The sequence below is a fragment of the Oncorhynchus gorbuscha genome, linkage group LG05, assembly GCF_021184085.1.
Source record: "Oncorhynchus gorbuscha isolate QuinsamMale2020 ecotype Even-year linkage group LG05, OgorEven_v1.0, whole genome shotgun sequence".
NCBI lineage: Eukaryota > Metazoa > Chordata > Actinopteri > Salmoniformes > Salmonidae > Oncorhynchus > Oncorhynchus gorbuscha.
This window is the reverse complement of record NC_060177.1, coordinates 48,160,179-48,171,407: the sequence shown is the minus strand read 5'-3', so window position 1 is coordinate 48,171,407 and position 11,229 is coordinate 48,160,179. Positions and strand designations below refer to the sequence as shown.

Below are 11,229 nucleotides of genomic sequence, written 5' to 3'. Positions count from 1 at the left end.
TTCAATTAACAGGTGTGCCTTCTTAAATGTAAATTTGTGAAATTTCTTTCCTTAAATTCAGACTATTTCAGTGGGTCACATATACACACCAAGGAAGTGTTTAACATAACCCTGTTGGTGTTAAAATTCTGATCTCAAATTTGCTGTGTATGCCAACTTCATAAAATTGCTAGGTGGCTAGTATTACAGAGAAACAACAAAACCTGTCAGTTTATTTATTAATCAAAAAGGAATTAATAGACTACATACTGTAGCTTGATCAACTGAATTTATTAACACAAATCCTGTGAGGACTGCACATCAACGGCATCTAAAATCACATCAACGGCATCAAAATCACATCAACGGCATCTAAAATCACATCAACGGCATCTAAAATCAAACCAAACGCTGTGCTCCACTATACACTCTTTTTCCTCCTCCACTGACGATACTGCACACACTTGAGTATCTAACAATCTGCCCAGCATTTCTTTGCTCTGTTCACATTGGAAGGAACCCCTTACTGGGGGTTCCTTCCAATGACACTAATTAGAAATAATCATGATAAAACGTGGGCATGTCTTCACTGCACACACACACACACACACACACACACACACACACACACACACGCACACGCACACGCACACGCACACGCACACGCACACGCACACGCACACGCACACACACACACATACATGCACACACACGCACACACACACATGGGTTGAGCAAGGAAGAGAGATACATAATACTCAGGATGCATACTAGGCCAAATATATTTATCCCGAGGTACAGAATATGACAGAGATGCCGTGAATTTGATTAAGCATAGTCACTATAAAGATGTCATCAAGTCTGGCAATTGGCATAGTTGGTAGGCTATAGCTTGAGCATTTAGATCAGGTTTAATTCACCTCTCTCTCCAACAACCAACCACAAATGCAACAGGGTACGACTGTATTAAAACCATCCCTAAAAATGGGAGTCGTTGTACCAAAGGAGGGAATGCAGGCGACAAGTTTGGGTCTGCATATTATGCCCATAGAAACGCATTGGGTTTATTCTGGACGGATGTTGGCTAGAGTGAGCCTGCTCGCTTCGCCTCTTCCTCTCTGCTGAAACTAGCGAGCAAAACAGTGCACCTCTGTCTTACTATATATATGTAGCCCATCTATGTGATGCTGCCTGGACAGAAATAATATGGCATGCCAGAGGCTGCTCTTTTTGTCCAGACAGCATCAGATACATAGTCTACATATACTGAGACAGAGAGGCGTTGTTTCGCTCGCTCGGACGCTTTAACTGAGATTTTTATGCGTCTTTCTGTCCGCGCGCGTCTCGGTCAAATAACTGATAAATATTACAATATTTAATTTCGACGGACAACACGGTACGGTAGGGCGAGCCAGGCCCATAACGCCGGACCAGACAGCCAGTTGTCGGTTGGAGCACGTCTCTAGAGTCAACGGATGGGCGAGTATTAACCCTGCTGTATAATTCATTGCGTCCATGAGATCGAACAAATAGCTAAAACGAACGAGTCACTCGAATCATGAATCACACGAATCATGACTCTCGAGTCAGTAGAAAGAGTCGTTCAAAAAGAACCAATCGTTCGCGAACTGGCGCCGGGCTGTCGTCACCGTCACGGCTCTCGTTGATAGGCACTGGCGTTTGTGTCGCTGGATGGGCTGGAGCGAAACTGGGTTCATTTACAGCATGTGGCAACAGAGAGCGAGAGACAGGACGGAGAGACCACAGAGACTCCAGGAACTTCGGGCCAATTTGGTGAGGATACATCGCAGTCTTGCAACGCATGCATGGGGTGTGATTGGAGGTGAAACAAGGACTTGAGATGTAATTTATATATTTTTTGTCTCAATGTGCCTACATCATTGACAAATAAATACTGGTATAGCCTTTATTTATGTAAAAGCGAATCACGTTGTGGATACCACGTGTGTTTTCGTCATAGGCTTAATTGCAAACACATTTGCGCGTAGGCAGTAGTTCGATTTGGAACGTAGTAAAGGACCAGTCACTGGTTAGAATAGATAATAGGCGAATAAAGAAATATCCGCAAAATGATATGTAGTCTACAGCGTTGTCTTGGTGGAGGCAAGAGAATGAATTAGACAAGGAAAGTCGGGCGCAGGCTTCTACAAAGCCCATGTTTAGGTTTGAAAGAAACAAAAGGGAAGTGGAAAAACTCGCATCAGCACCAGTAAACAAACACCCAGACAAGAGAGGCAGACGAAAGATTTGACAGCCCTGATAGCGACTGTTATTGGATGACACTTTCATAATTTTAAGACTATATCCGGAAAATACAAGTTTGTCTACACTTTTTTTGCAATATGCAATAGGCTCCATGTAATTGCATTCCTTCTGGCGTCTGAAAAGTCTGGAGTGTATCAGAGCGTCGTGGTCCCAGCAAAACCACTTCAAAAGGCATCTAAAGACAGGGGTCAAGTCTCACCAAGAAGGAAAACTTGCAAGTAGAAATGAAGTGTTCACAAATGTCGTATCATACAGGATTGTAGTTTACTGAATCGTTATTGTGTGTTGTGCCTTGCAGCTAAATGGAAAGAGAAATAGACGAGCGCTGTCCAAAATAACTTAAATACAGGGAAAGCCAGGACTGTGAAGTGGACCACGCAGAACAGTGAAGATTCCAGAGGCGAATGACCATTGAAGGTAAGCACCTGGTTGAGTGCCGTAATTATAGAATTTAACCTAGGTCTTATCACAAGAATAAACAATGCAGCAAAAACGTAACAGAAGTAACTGACCACGCTTGCATTGGATTGCATAACCTTATAACCTACCTTAGGCTATTACATGAATAATTAAACAGCAACTTTTTAAAAATGTTGTTTTGTGTACCAATTAGCGAGGCCTACTTTATAATTATTCACCACTGTATGACAATATCTATGATATGTGGGTCCTTTAACACCCCCCCCCACCCAATTGTAAATGATGGTAAAAAAGAAATACACTTTCTGTCAGAGACAGAAAGTGCGACCTAAAATGGCCAATGATATGGGCGATATGGGCGCCGGTGCCATCAGACTTTTGGCTCTATCTTTGGAACTCTACGGGCTATGTACTCGGTTCCAATTGCATTTGAATAGATGAGACTCTTGTCTTGTTATACTGACATTGACTGGGAGCTAAATATCTATTTGAATTATTATATATATATATATTTTTTTTTTTGTTATCGTGGCTGGGGCTTGGCAAATCTGGGATGGCTCCATATTTATGTTTTCAGATTATTTTTGTCAACAACTTGTTGCTTGACATAGTCCTAAAGTTTCAGAAGGATCAAAAAAAGTTTTTTTGAAATGGACATTTTTGACCACTTGGTCAAATATTTAGGAGCATGTGTGACCAAAATCTCTATCTATCTCTCTCTCTCTCTCTCTCTCTCTCTCTCTCTCTCTCTCTCTCTCTCTCTCTCTCTCTCTCTCTCTCTCTCTCTCTCTCTCTCTCTCACCCTGTCTCTCTCACCCTGTCTCTCTCCCTGTCTCTCTCTCCCTGTCTCCCTGTCTGATTTTCCACTGCATGAGATGTGAATGGTGGGATGTTCAGATAGTGTTGACATCGGTTCCTCTGCTCTGTTTTTGTATCAGCTGTGGAATTTGAACCTCTCTTCCTTGGGTGAGGCCTTTCCTGCTCTGTGGAATATGTTAGTCTCCTGAGGGGGCTGGGAGTGTGTATTGATAAACGGGGCTTTCCAGTGGAGTTGATCACCAAACATTCCATGCTGCTGAATGGAGGGTTAGCGGGCCAGCTCCGTGCAGATGGGAACCATATAAGACGCTGTTTGTCTGTGTGTTGAGCAATAGCATGCACACACACACCCTTCGACCCCCCCCCACTGTTCAACTCTGCATACCCCGACCAATGCATGGGGCAGGAGGACGTAGGGAGGGCTGTGTGTGTGTGCATTCTACTCTCTATCAAGGGACAGAGAGCTGCCAAAACCAAGGGATGTTTCATAACAGTCTGATTCAGTCTTGGAAAGTTACATGCAAAGACAAAGGAAGACACACAAAGACTGCATAGTGCACACATGTGGAAACTCTCTCACACATACATACCCCTTGTCACCTTGGCAATCAAACACTCACAGAGAGACTCACAAAGATATACGCCAGATCAAAGTTCTTCTCTCTAAACCACATGATGTTTGTCACTCTGCTGCAGTAATGTCGTCTCAGGGAGAGGGAGAGAATGAGAGAAGGTGGTGGAAGAGAAGCAGGTGATTGTGAGAGAGAGAGAGAGAGAGGGATGGCAGTCATACAGTTTCTGTTCTATTCTTTCTCTCTTTGTTTGGCTGCCACCCGGTTTTGTTTTTTAAACAGGGTGTCCGTGTGCAAAGAATGTGTGCGCGGCCTGCGTGTGTGTGTTTGTATGGTGGCAGAGAGGAGAACTGGAGCCGGGATAGTGTTTGCCCAGAGAGGAAAGAAAGAGCACAGATCCTAAGGAAGAGAGAAAGGACAAGTTTGCGTTTCTGGGGTAACATGGCCAGGGGAACAACAGAGAACAGAGAGTAACACACAACCGGACACTGAGACAAGAGGGCTAGATATTGGGAAAGCCTTTGTTTTGCCAGTACAATATATTGTGTGAGTTGGGAGTCAGGCACTAGGTCAGTTACAACACCTTGTGCAAAAACATAGAAAACCCGATGCTCTGCATAACAGACAGACGGACAGACAGAGTAATCTCCTTGCCATGTCTCTTACAGTAGTAGGCCGCTAGCTTTCTAGTTCTTTCCAGCGTCCTCTGCTCTTCGGGGTGAATCCTAACTTCCACTTAAGTAGAATCTTCACTCAGTCTCCCATTGATATTAATGCATGACTAAGTGAAAATTCGTAGGAAGACTTCAGTGGAAGTTTGGATTAGCCCCTTAAAACGTAGAGCCTCTTAGGGATCCATTGGACATCTGAATTTCATTATTCAGGACACTCAAGTTACTTTGTACGTGTCAGAGGTCTGAGGCTACTGCAGCTGCTACTTCACAACTTTTGTGCATAGTTATGTAATAACACATCTACAAAGCACTGCCTTTCCAATAGATACATCTTTTTGGATTTGCATATTTTATTGTAGTAAAAACAAATATACCGTTTGTAATAATATACAATTATATATTTACACACACATCAAATTCATGTCCTGTATATCATGCATGAAAGCTTACATTCATGTTAATCACATACAGTTGAAGTCGGAAGTTTACATACACTTAGGTTGGAGTCATTAAAAGTTTTTTACATGACAAACTTAGGTTGGAGTCATTAAAATTTCTTGTTGACAAACTATAGTTTTTTCAACCACTCCACAAATTTCTTGTTGACAAACTATAGTTTTGGTTACGACATCTACTCCACACATTTCTTGTTGACAAACTATAGTTTTGGTTAGGACATCTACTCCACAAATTTCTTGTTGACAAACTATAGTTTTGGTTAGGACATCTACTTTGTGCATGACAAATGTAATTTTTCCAACAATTGTTTACAGGCAAATTATTTCACTTATAATTCACTGTATCACAATTCCAGTGGGTCAGAAGTTTACATACAGTAAGTTGACTGTGCCTTTTAAACAGCTTAGAACATTCCAGAAACTGATGTCATGGCTTTAGAAGCTTCATTTAAGTCAATTGGAGGTGTACCTGTGGATGCATTTCAAGGCCTACCTTCAAACTCATTGCCTCTTTGCTTGACATCATGGGAAAATCAAAAGAAATCAGTCAAGACCTCAAAGTCTAGTTCATCCTTGGGAGCAATTTCCAAAGGTATCACGTTCATCTGAACAAATCATAGAATGCAAGTATAAACACCATGTGACCACGCAGCCATCATACCGCTCAGGAAGGAGACGCGTTCTGTCTCCTAGAGATGAACGTACTTTGGTGCGAACAACAGCAAAGGACCATGTGAAGATGCTGGAGGAAACGGGTACAAAAGTATCTATATCCACCGTCCACCTGGTGCACGTCACTAAATAAATGGAATCATTAAGAAGGAAAATTATGTGGATATATTGAAGCAACATCTCAAGACATCAGTCAGGAAGTTAGAGCTTGGTCGCAAATGGGTCTTCCAAATGGACAATGACCCCAAGCATACTTCCAAAGTGGTGGTTTCAAAATCGCTTAAGGACAACAAGGTCAAAGTATTGGAGTGGTCATCACAAAGCCCTGACCTCAATCCCATAGAACATTTGTGGGCAGAACTGAAAAAGTGTGTGCGAGCAAGGAGGCCTACAAACCTGACTAGGTTACACCAGCTCTGTCAGGAGAAATGGGCCAAAATTCACCCAACGTATTGTGGGAAGCTTGTGGAAGGCTATGAGAAACATTAGACCCAAGTTAAACAATTTTAAGGCAATGCTACCAAATACTAATTGAATGTATGTAAACTTCTGACCCACTGGGAATGTGATGAAAGAAATAAAAGCTGAAATAAATAATTATCTCTACTATTATTCTGACATTTCACATTCTTAAAATAAAGTGGTGATACTAACTGCCCTAAGACAGGGAATTTTTACTGGGATTAAATGTCAGGAATTGTGAAAAACGTGAGTTTAAATGTATTTGGCTAAGGTGTATGTAAACTTCTGACTTCAACTGTATGCTCACAAGCACACAGAAACAAATTCAAGCCCTCTGTATAGTGCATACATACACAGAAACTCACAATAGTACTCAGAATCTCTCACACACACACACACACACACACACACACACACACACACACACACACACACACACACACACACACACACACACACACACACACACACACACACACACACACACACAGACACACAGAGGACAAGAGAGGGGCAGCAGTAGAGATAAGCCCAGCTGGTGTTCCCAGAGGGGGGCCTCTCTCTCTGACCTCTCCCCCGCTCTGAGAGCCCTAGGTTGGGCTAGGGACAGGGCCTGAGTGGATGTCCAGTCTGGGTCCCAGGTCCAGGGTGACGTAACAGATAAGCCTGCCTGTTGCTCAACTCTCAACTGACACACTATGAGGTAAGAGCTCAGCGCTTCTGGGCCAAAGGTTCAGCACAGCTAAGTGTGTCTTGTTTCCTCTATGGGTATTTTGGCTTCCGACACTGGGTTGTAGCATTGTTACATCAGCCAGACCAGGTGAAGCCATTCCTGGTGATACTTACATGCGGCCTAACCTTGCCTCGGACTTGAGTGTCCAAGACAGTGTCCAAGGCATATTGAGTGTTCAAGACATTCACCTTCCTCTTTTGGCAATTCAAAGGTACACCATATACACTTACCCAGTTCCTAATGACATTATCCCTCTGCATTTGTAATGCTCTCACTGTGTGAACACTAAGAAGTGGTGAAAAATATCTGCTTTATGTGTTGGATATTGATGCCTGTAGGTTATAGTATGCTAGATACTAGATATTGAAGTTGCTTTGGATAAAAGCGTCTGCTAAATGGCATTTATTATTATTATTATTATTATTGCAATTGGGCAGTGGTGGGCAGTGTCCTCAAATGCCCTTACTATACATTGAGGGCCATTCACTCTTGTTCCCTTCACACTCTGTCCTACTGTGCTTTTGCCTGCCCTCACACTGTTAGGTAACTAGTGATGCTTTTCCACTGCAGGGCCGTGCTGGGCCGTGAATATCACAGTTCCTCTTTCATTTCCATTTGCCCACGGCCCGCTTGATTCCTGGAACCAAGCAGGATATTCAGTCTTGTTTGATATCTGGTACTGACCTCGAACCAAGTAGGCTGGTGGGTGGGTTTACAAATGGCCGTACTCAATGATTGGTCTTGTGCAATTATATCGCAGTGTCGCTCGCGTATGTTGGCACTCATGTACAAGTCACTGGCGCCATTTTTATAAGAGAAGGTCAATCTGACCACGAACGGTACAGCCAAAGATAGAACTTGGTACAGCGACACTAGTGAATAACTCTCAAGCCAAAAACAAATAATGGAAGCAGCAAATTGGTCAGTTGGAGAATCCAGTGGCAACTGGATTCTCCCACCAGGAATGAAAAGATCTTCAAAAACATACTGGATACAGTAGCCTAGATGGGATTCCATCGGTCAGTTAAACAGTGCAGGGAAAAAGTTCAGAAACTCCAACAAGAATATAAAAATATAAAAAGACCACAACAGCAACAGTGGATCAGACAGGGATATTTGAAGCCATGATGACGCCGAGCAGCGATGATCAGCACGGCAATACACTGTTTTTTTAGCCAAATTACTATCTAGCTAGCTACCAATGTCTTCAGCGTAGCTAGCTGTAGCTTGTGAGAGTGAGCACTGTGCGAGACGTGAACTAGGGATGACAACATGTCATGTAAATATCCATGGAAGGCCAACGCTGTGGACTTAGTACATGTTTGACGTTAGCCGGAGTATCTGACTTTACATTATACAAACATACATAGAGGACATTCCTGAACCTACTGACTCAGAGGAAGCTGCATGCTCGAATAGTGAACCTACGACCTCAGAGCTCTGCACCCCCAGACACCCGGCGTCCATCGACACAATCAATGCTCCTGCAACTCCTGATCCCTGCACCCCCAGGCACCAAGGGTCCATTCTTGGTTGGTAAACAGTTCACTGTCAATTGTTTAGCCCTAATCGCACAACTTAGCAGTCTTCAACAGGGGTGGGCAATCTCATCCACAGAGGGATTTTGTTATGGCAGGATTATGATCCTAAAAATTATTCAAGGAGTGTGGATCTAGGAATTTATATATAAAACTGTTAACACTGATTCAATGAATCAAATTATGGCCCAATACCTTGCCTTTATTTGCATCATTGGTGTATCTGGTTGATCTGCTTGGCCCCAGAGTGGCCTTTCCGGGATAATATTGAATACATTTGATGAGACAGTTACGGCTGGAGAACAAAACTGAACTCACACTCGCTGCCCTCAGGTTTGCTTTGGAGTGTGTACCTTATCATTCCTGACCTTTTAACATGTCATTACTTCTGCCTAAATATTTTCCCAGGGGAAGAGAAAACGCACTGCAAGCAAAACCAGTGAATACCTGAATTTCGTGAGTGAGACTGAGGACTCATACCTGGAGACACTTGAGGCCCAGTGTCAGCAGCAGGATCAGCTCTTTAATCAGCTGTGTGAAGATGAGGCAGCAGACAGGACAGCCAGAGATGGCCCAGACCGCCTAATTTAATAACACCTACATAGCTGTATTTCGACAGTTTGTCCAAGCCATAAAAGCTCAACGTGTCACTAGACTAAACTGGCTGAAGTTCTTATGTAAAATGCTTATTTTTTTATTTTCTTAAATTTGCTCTACACCAAACGCATTGTGAATGTGGCTTTCAATTAGTGTTCATTGAATTTAGCCTACGGTTAAACAATTAAAATATACATGTTGGAGCAATACATTTCTTAAACATGCTTGTGTTGATTTTAAATGTAGGAAATAAAGATTAGACATGATTTACACACTTTTATTAAAAAACAAACGTTGGTCGAACATAGAAGATACACTTGTGTAGTAGGTTATTCACAGGAAGTAAGAAACAAAACTTATAAGAACATATCTCTAATGGTAAAATGAACACAAGGGAGTATATCAGTACTTTATTAATCAGGGTAAAATCATGTGATGGGGGTGTAGTAACCAAAAAGGGAGAGACCCACTGAACTAAGTGGCCAGGCTTGGTCTGTCATGCTAATAGTTTGGTTTTGGTCCAGGCGCTTTGTTGTCCAAACTGTGTTGGTGGAGTTGGGTGTCTGAGAAAATCATAAAGAAGGAAAAAAGAAAATCTGTCATTAAACATTGTGTTTGTTTGTCAGTGGGACATCAACTCACCATAGCATAGTTGGAGATAATGATAGTTGATTGGGTTGATTACTTATCATCTGATTAGGTCAGGAAGTGTTTCTCATAGGAGTGCTAAATGACTCTTGCAGTATTGAAGGAGGACAGCTAGCTATTACACGTGCAATAAGGTGCAGTCCTGCATTATTACTCTTGCAATATGTAGGCCTAGGTATGTACAATGTATATCTATCACAAAGACAGATACACATTATGTAGCCAGCTAGATAGATACATTGTGCATACTTCCTAGGGTCCTGTCACACACAGCATACTGCAAGAGTAATACCGTATTGCAGGACTGCATCTTATTGCAAGAAACTATAATGGCTGGCCTCATTCCAAATAAGTTTTGAGGAATTCACAAAGACAGATACACAACAGCTAGCTAAACAAATAAAAGCACATTCTGTACCTCTCACGGAGCATTTGTTTTGTAAGCTGGTCTTTCAACCGGCTGACTCGATCCTCTCCTCGCATGTTAATAACTTACATGGTGTATTTCTCCATCTCTTTTCAGCTGTCTCCTCTCATTCAGTCTAGATTGCTGCCCATTAATACATTTTAAAAGGATGACACAAAATAGCCCGGCCAACTCCTCCATACTTAAAAATGCCAGTCACCAAGGATCACAACAATTTCACTGTTGAATTGCGTCATCGGTCGCTGTCTTAAAATTTACACTAACAGTTTTTCTCAAATTAAACCTAGTCCTGTTTCCAGTTCAACTGCAAATGGAAAACAAACAAGAACCAACAAGGCTAGTTTGTTCTGGTTCCGGCACAGCCCACCATGGTTTCGTTCATCCAGTGGAATTGCGCCATAATAGTGTTTGACAATCAGGAGGTTGGCAATTACCACCAATCAGCATTGACAAGACATGTAAAAAAACAAAACAGGATTTTGAAAGGACACACGTGTACGCATGCATCCACGCATGCACGAACTCAAGCCATCCAAGAAACCAGAAGATTGGCCTTCCTAATCAAGCTTGTGTAAGAGGGCACTTGTTTTAATTGGGAAGACTGATGTAACATCACGGCTATAGTGAATGAGTCAGACACCCAAACCACAGGTTGAGTGGGAGAGTCTCTTCAGTGGGAGAGACTCCCACATTCTCTCTCCGTCAGCCTTTGTGGCCTACTCCCAGCCCGACTGATACTAGTGGGAGGTCACTGTGGAACAACTATAATCTCTGCATTTACCATGGAGGAGAAAAAGTCAAGGAGGTCCCCTGGATACAATAAAACAGTGTCCATGGGTTAGGGTATAGCACAGGTGTAACGACGTTCGTCTGTTGAAGAAAGAGAGTCGGACCGAAATGCAGCGTGTAGGTTACTCATGACTGTAATGAAAGAAAATACGAGG

At 42.6% G+C, this 11,229-nt stretch overlaps 1 long non-coding RNA gene across 1 annotated transcript; it reads left to right on the top strand.

The window, feature by feature from the left end:
- Nucleotides 1-1,191: 1,191 nt before the first annotated feature.
- Nucleotides 1,192-10,524, top strand: LOC124035993. The gene is made up of 3 exons (XR_006838827.1): nucleotides 1,192-1,773; nucleotides 2,564-2,682; nucleotides 9,022-10,524. It is a non-coding gene; the product is annotated as an uncharacterized LOC124035993 (long non-coding RNA).
- The last annotated feature ends 705 nt before the right edge of the window (nucleotides 10,525-11,229 follow it).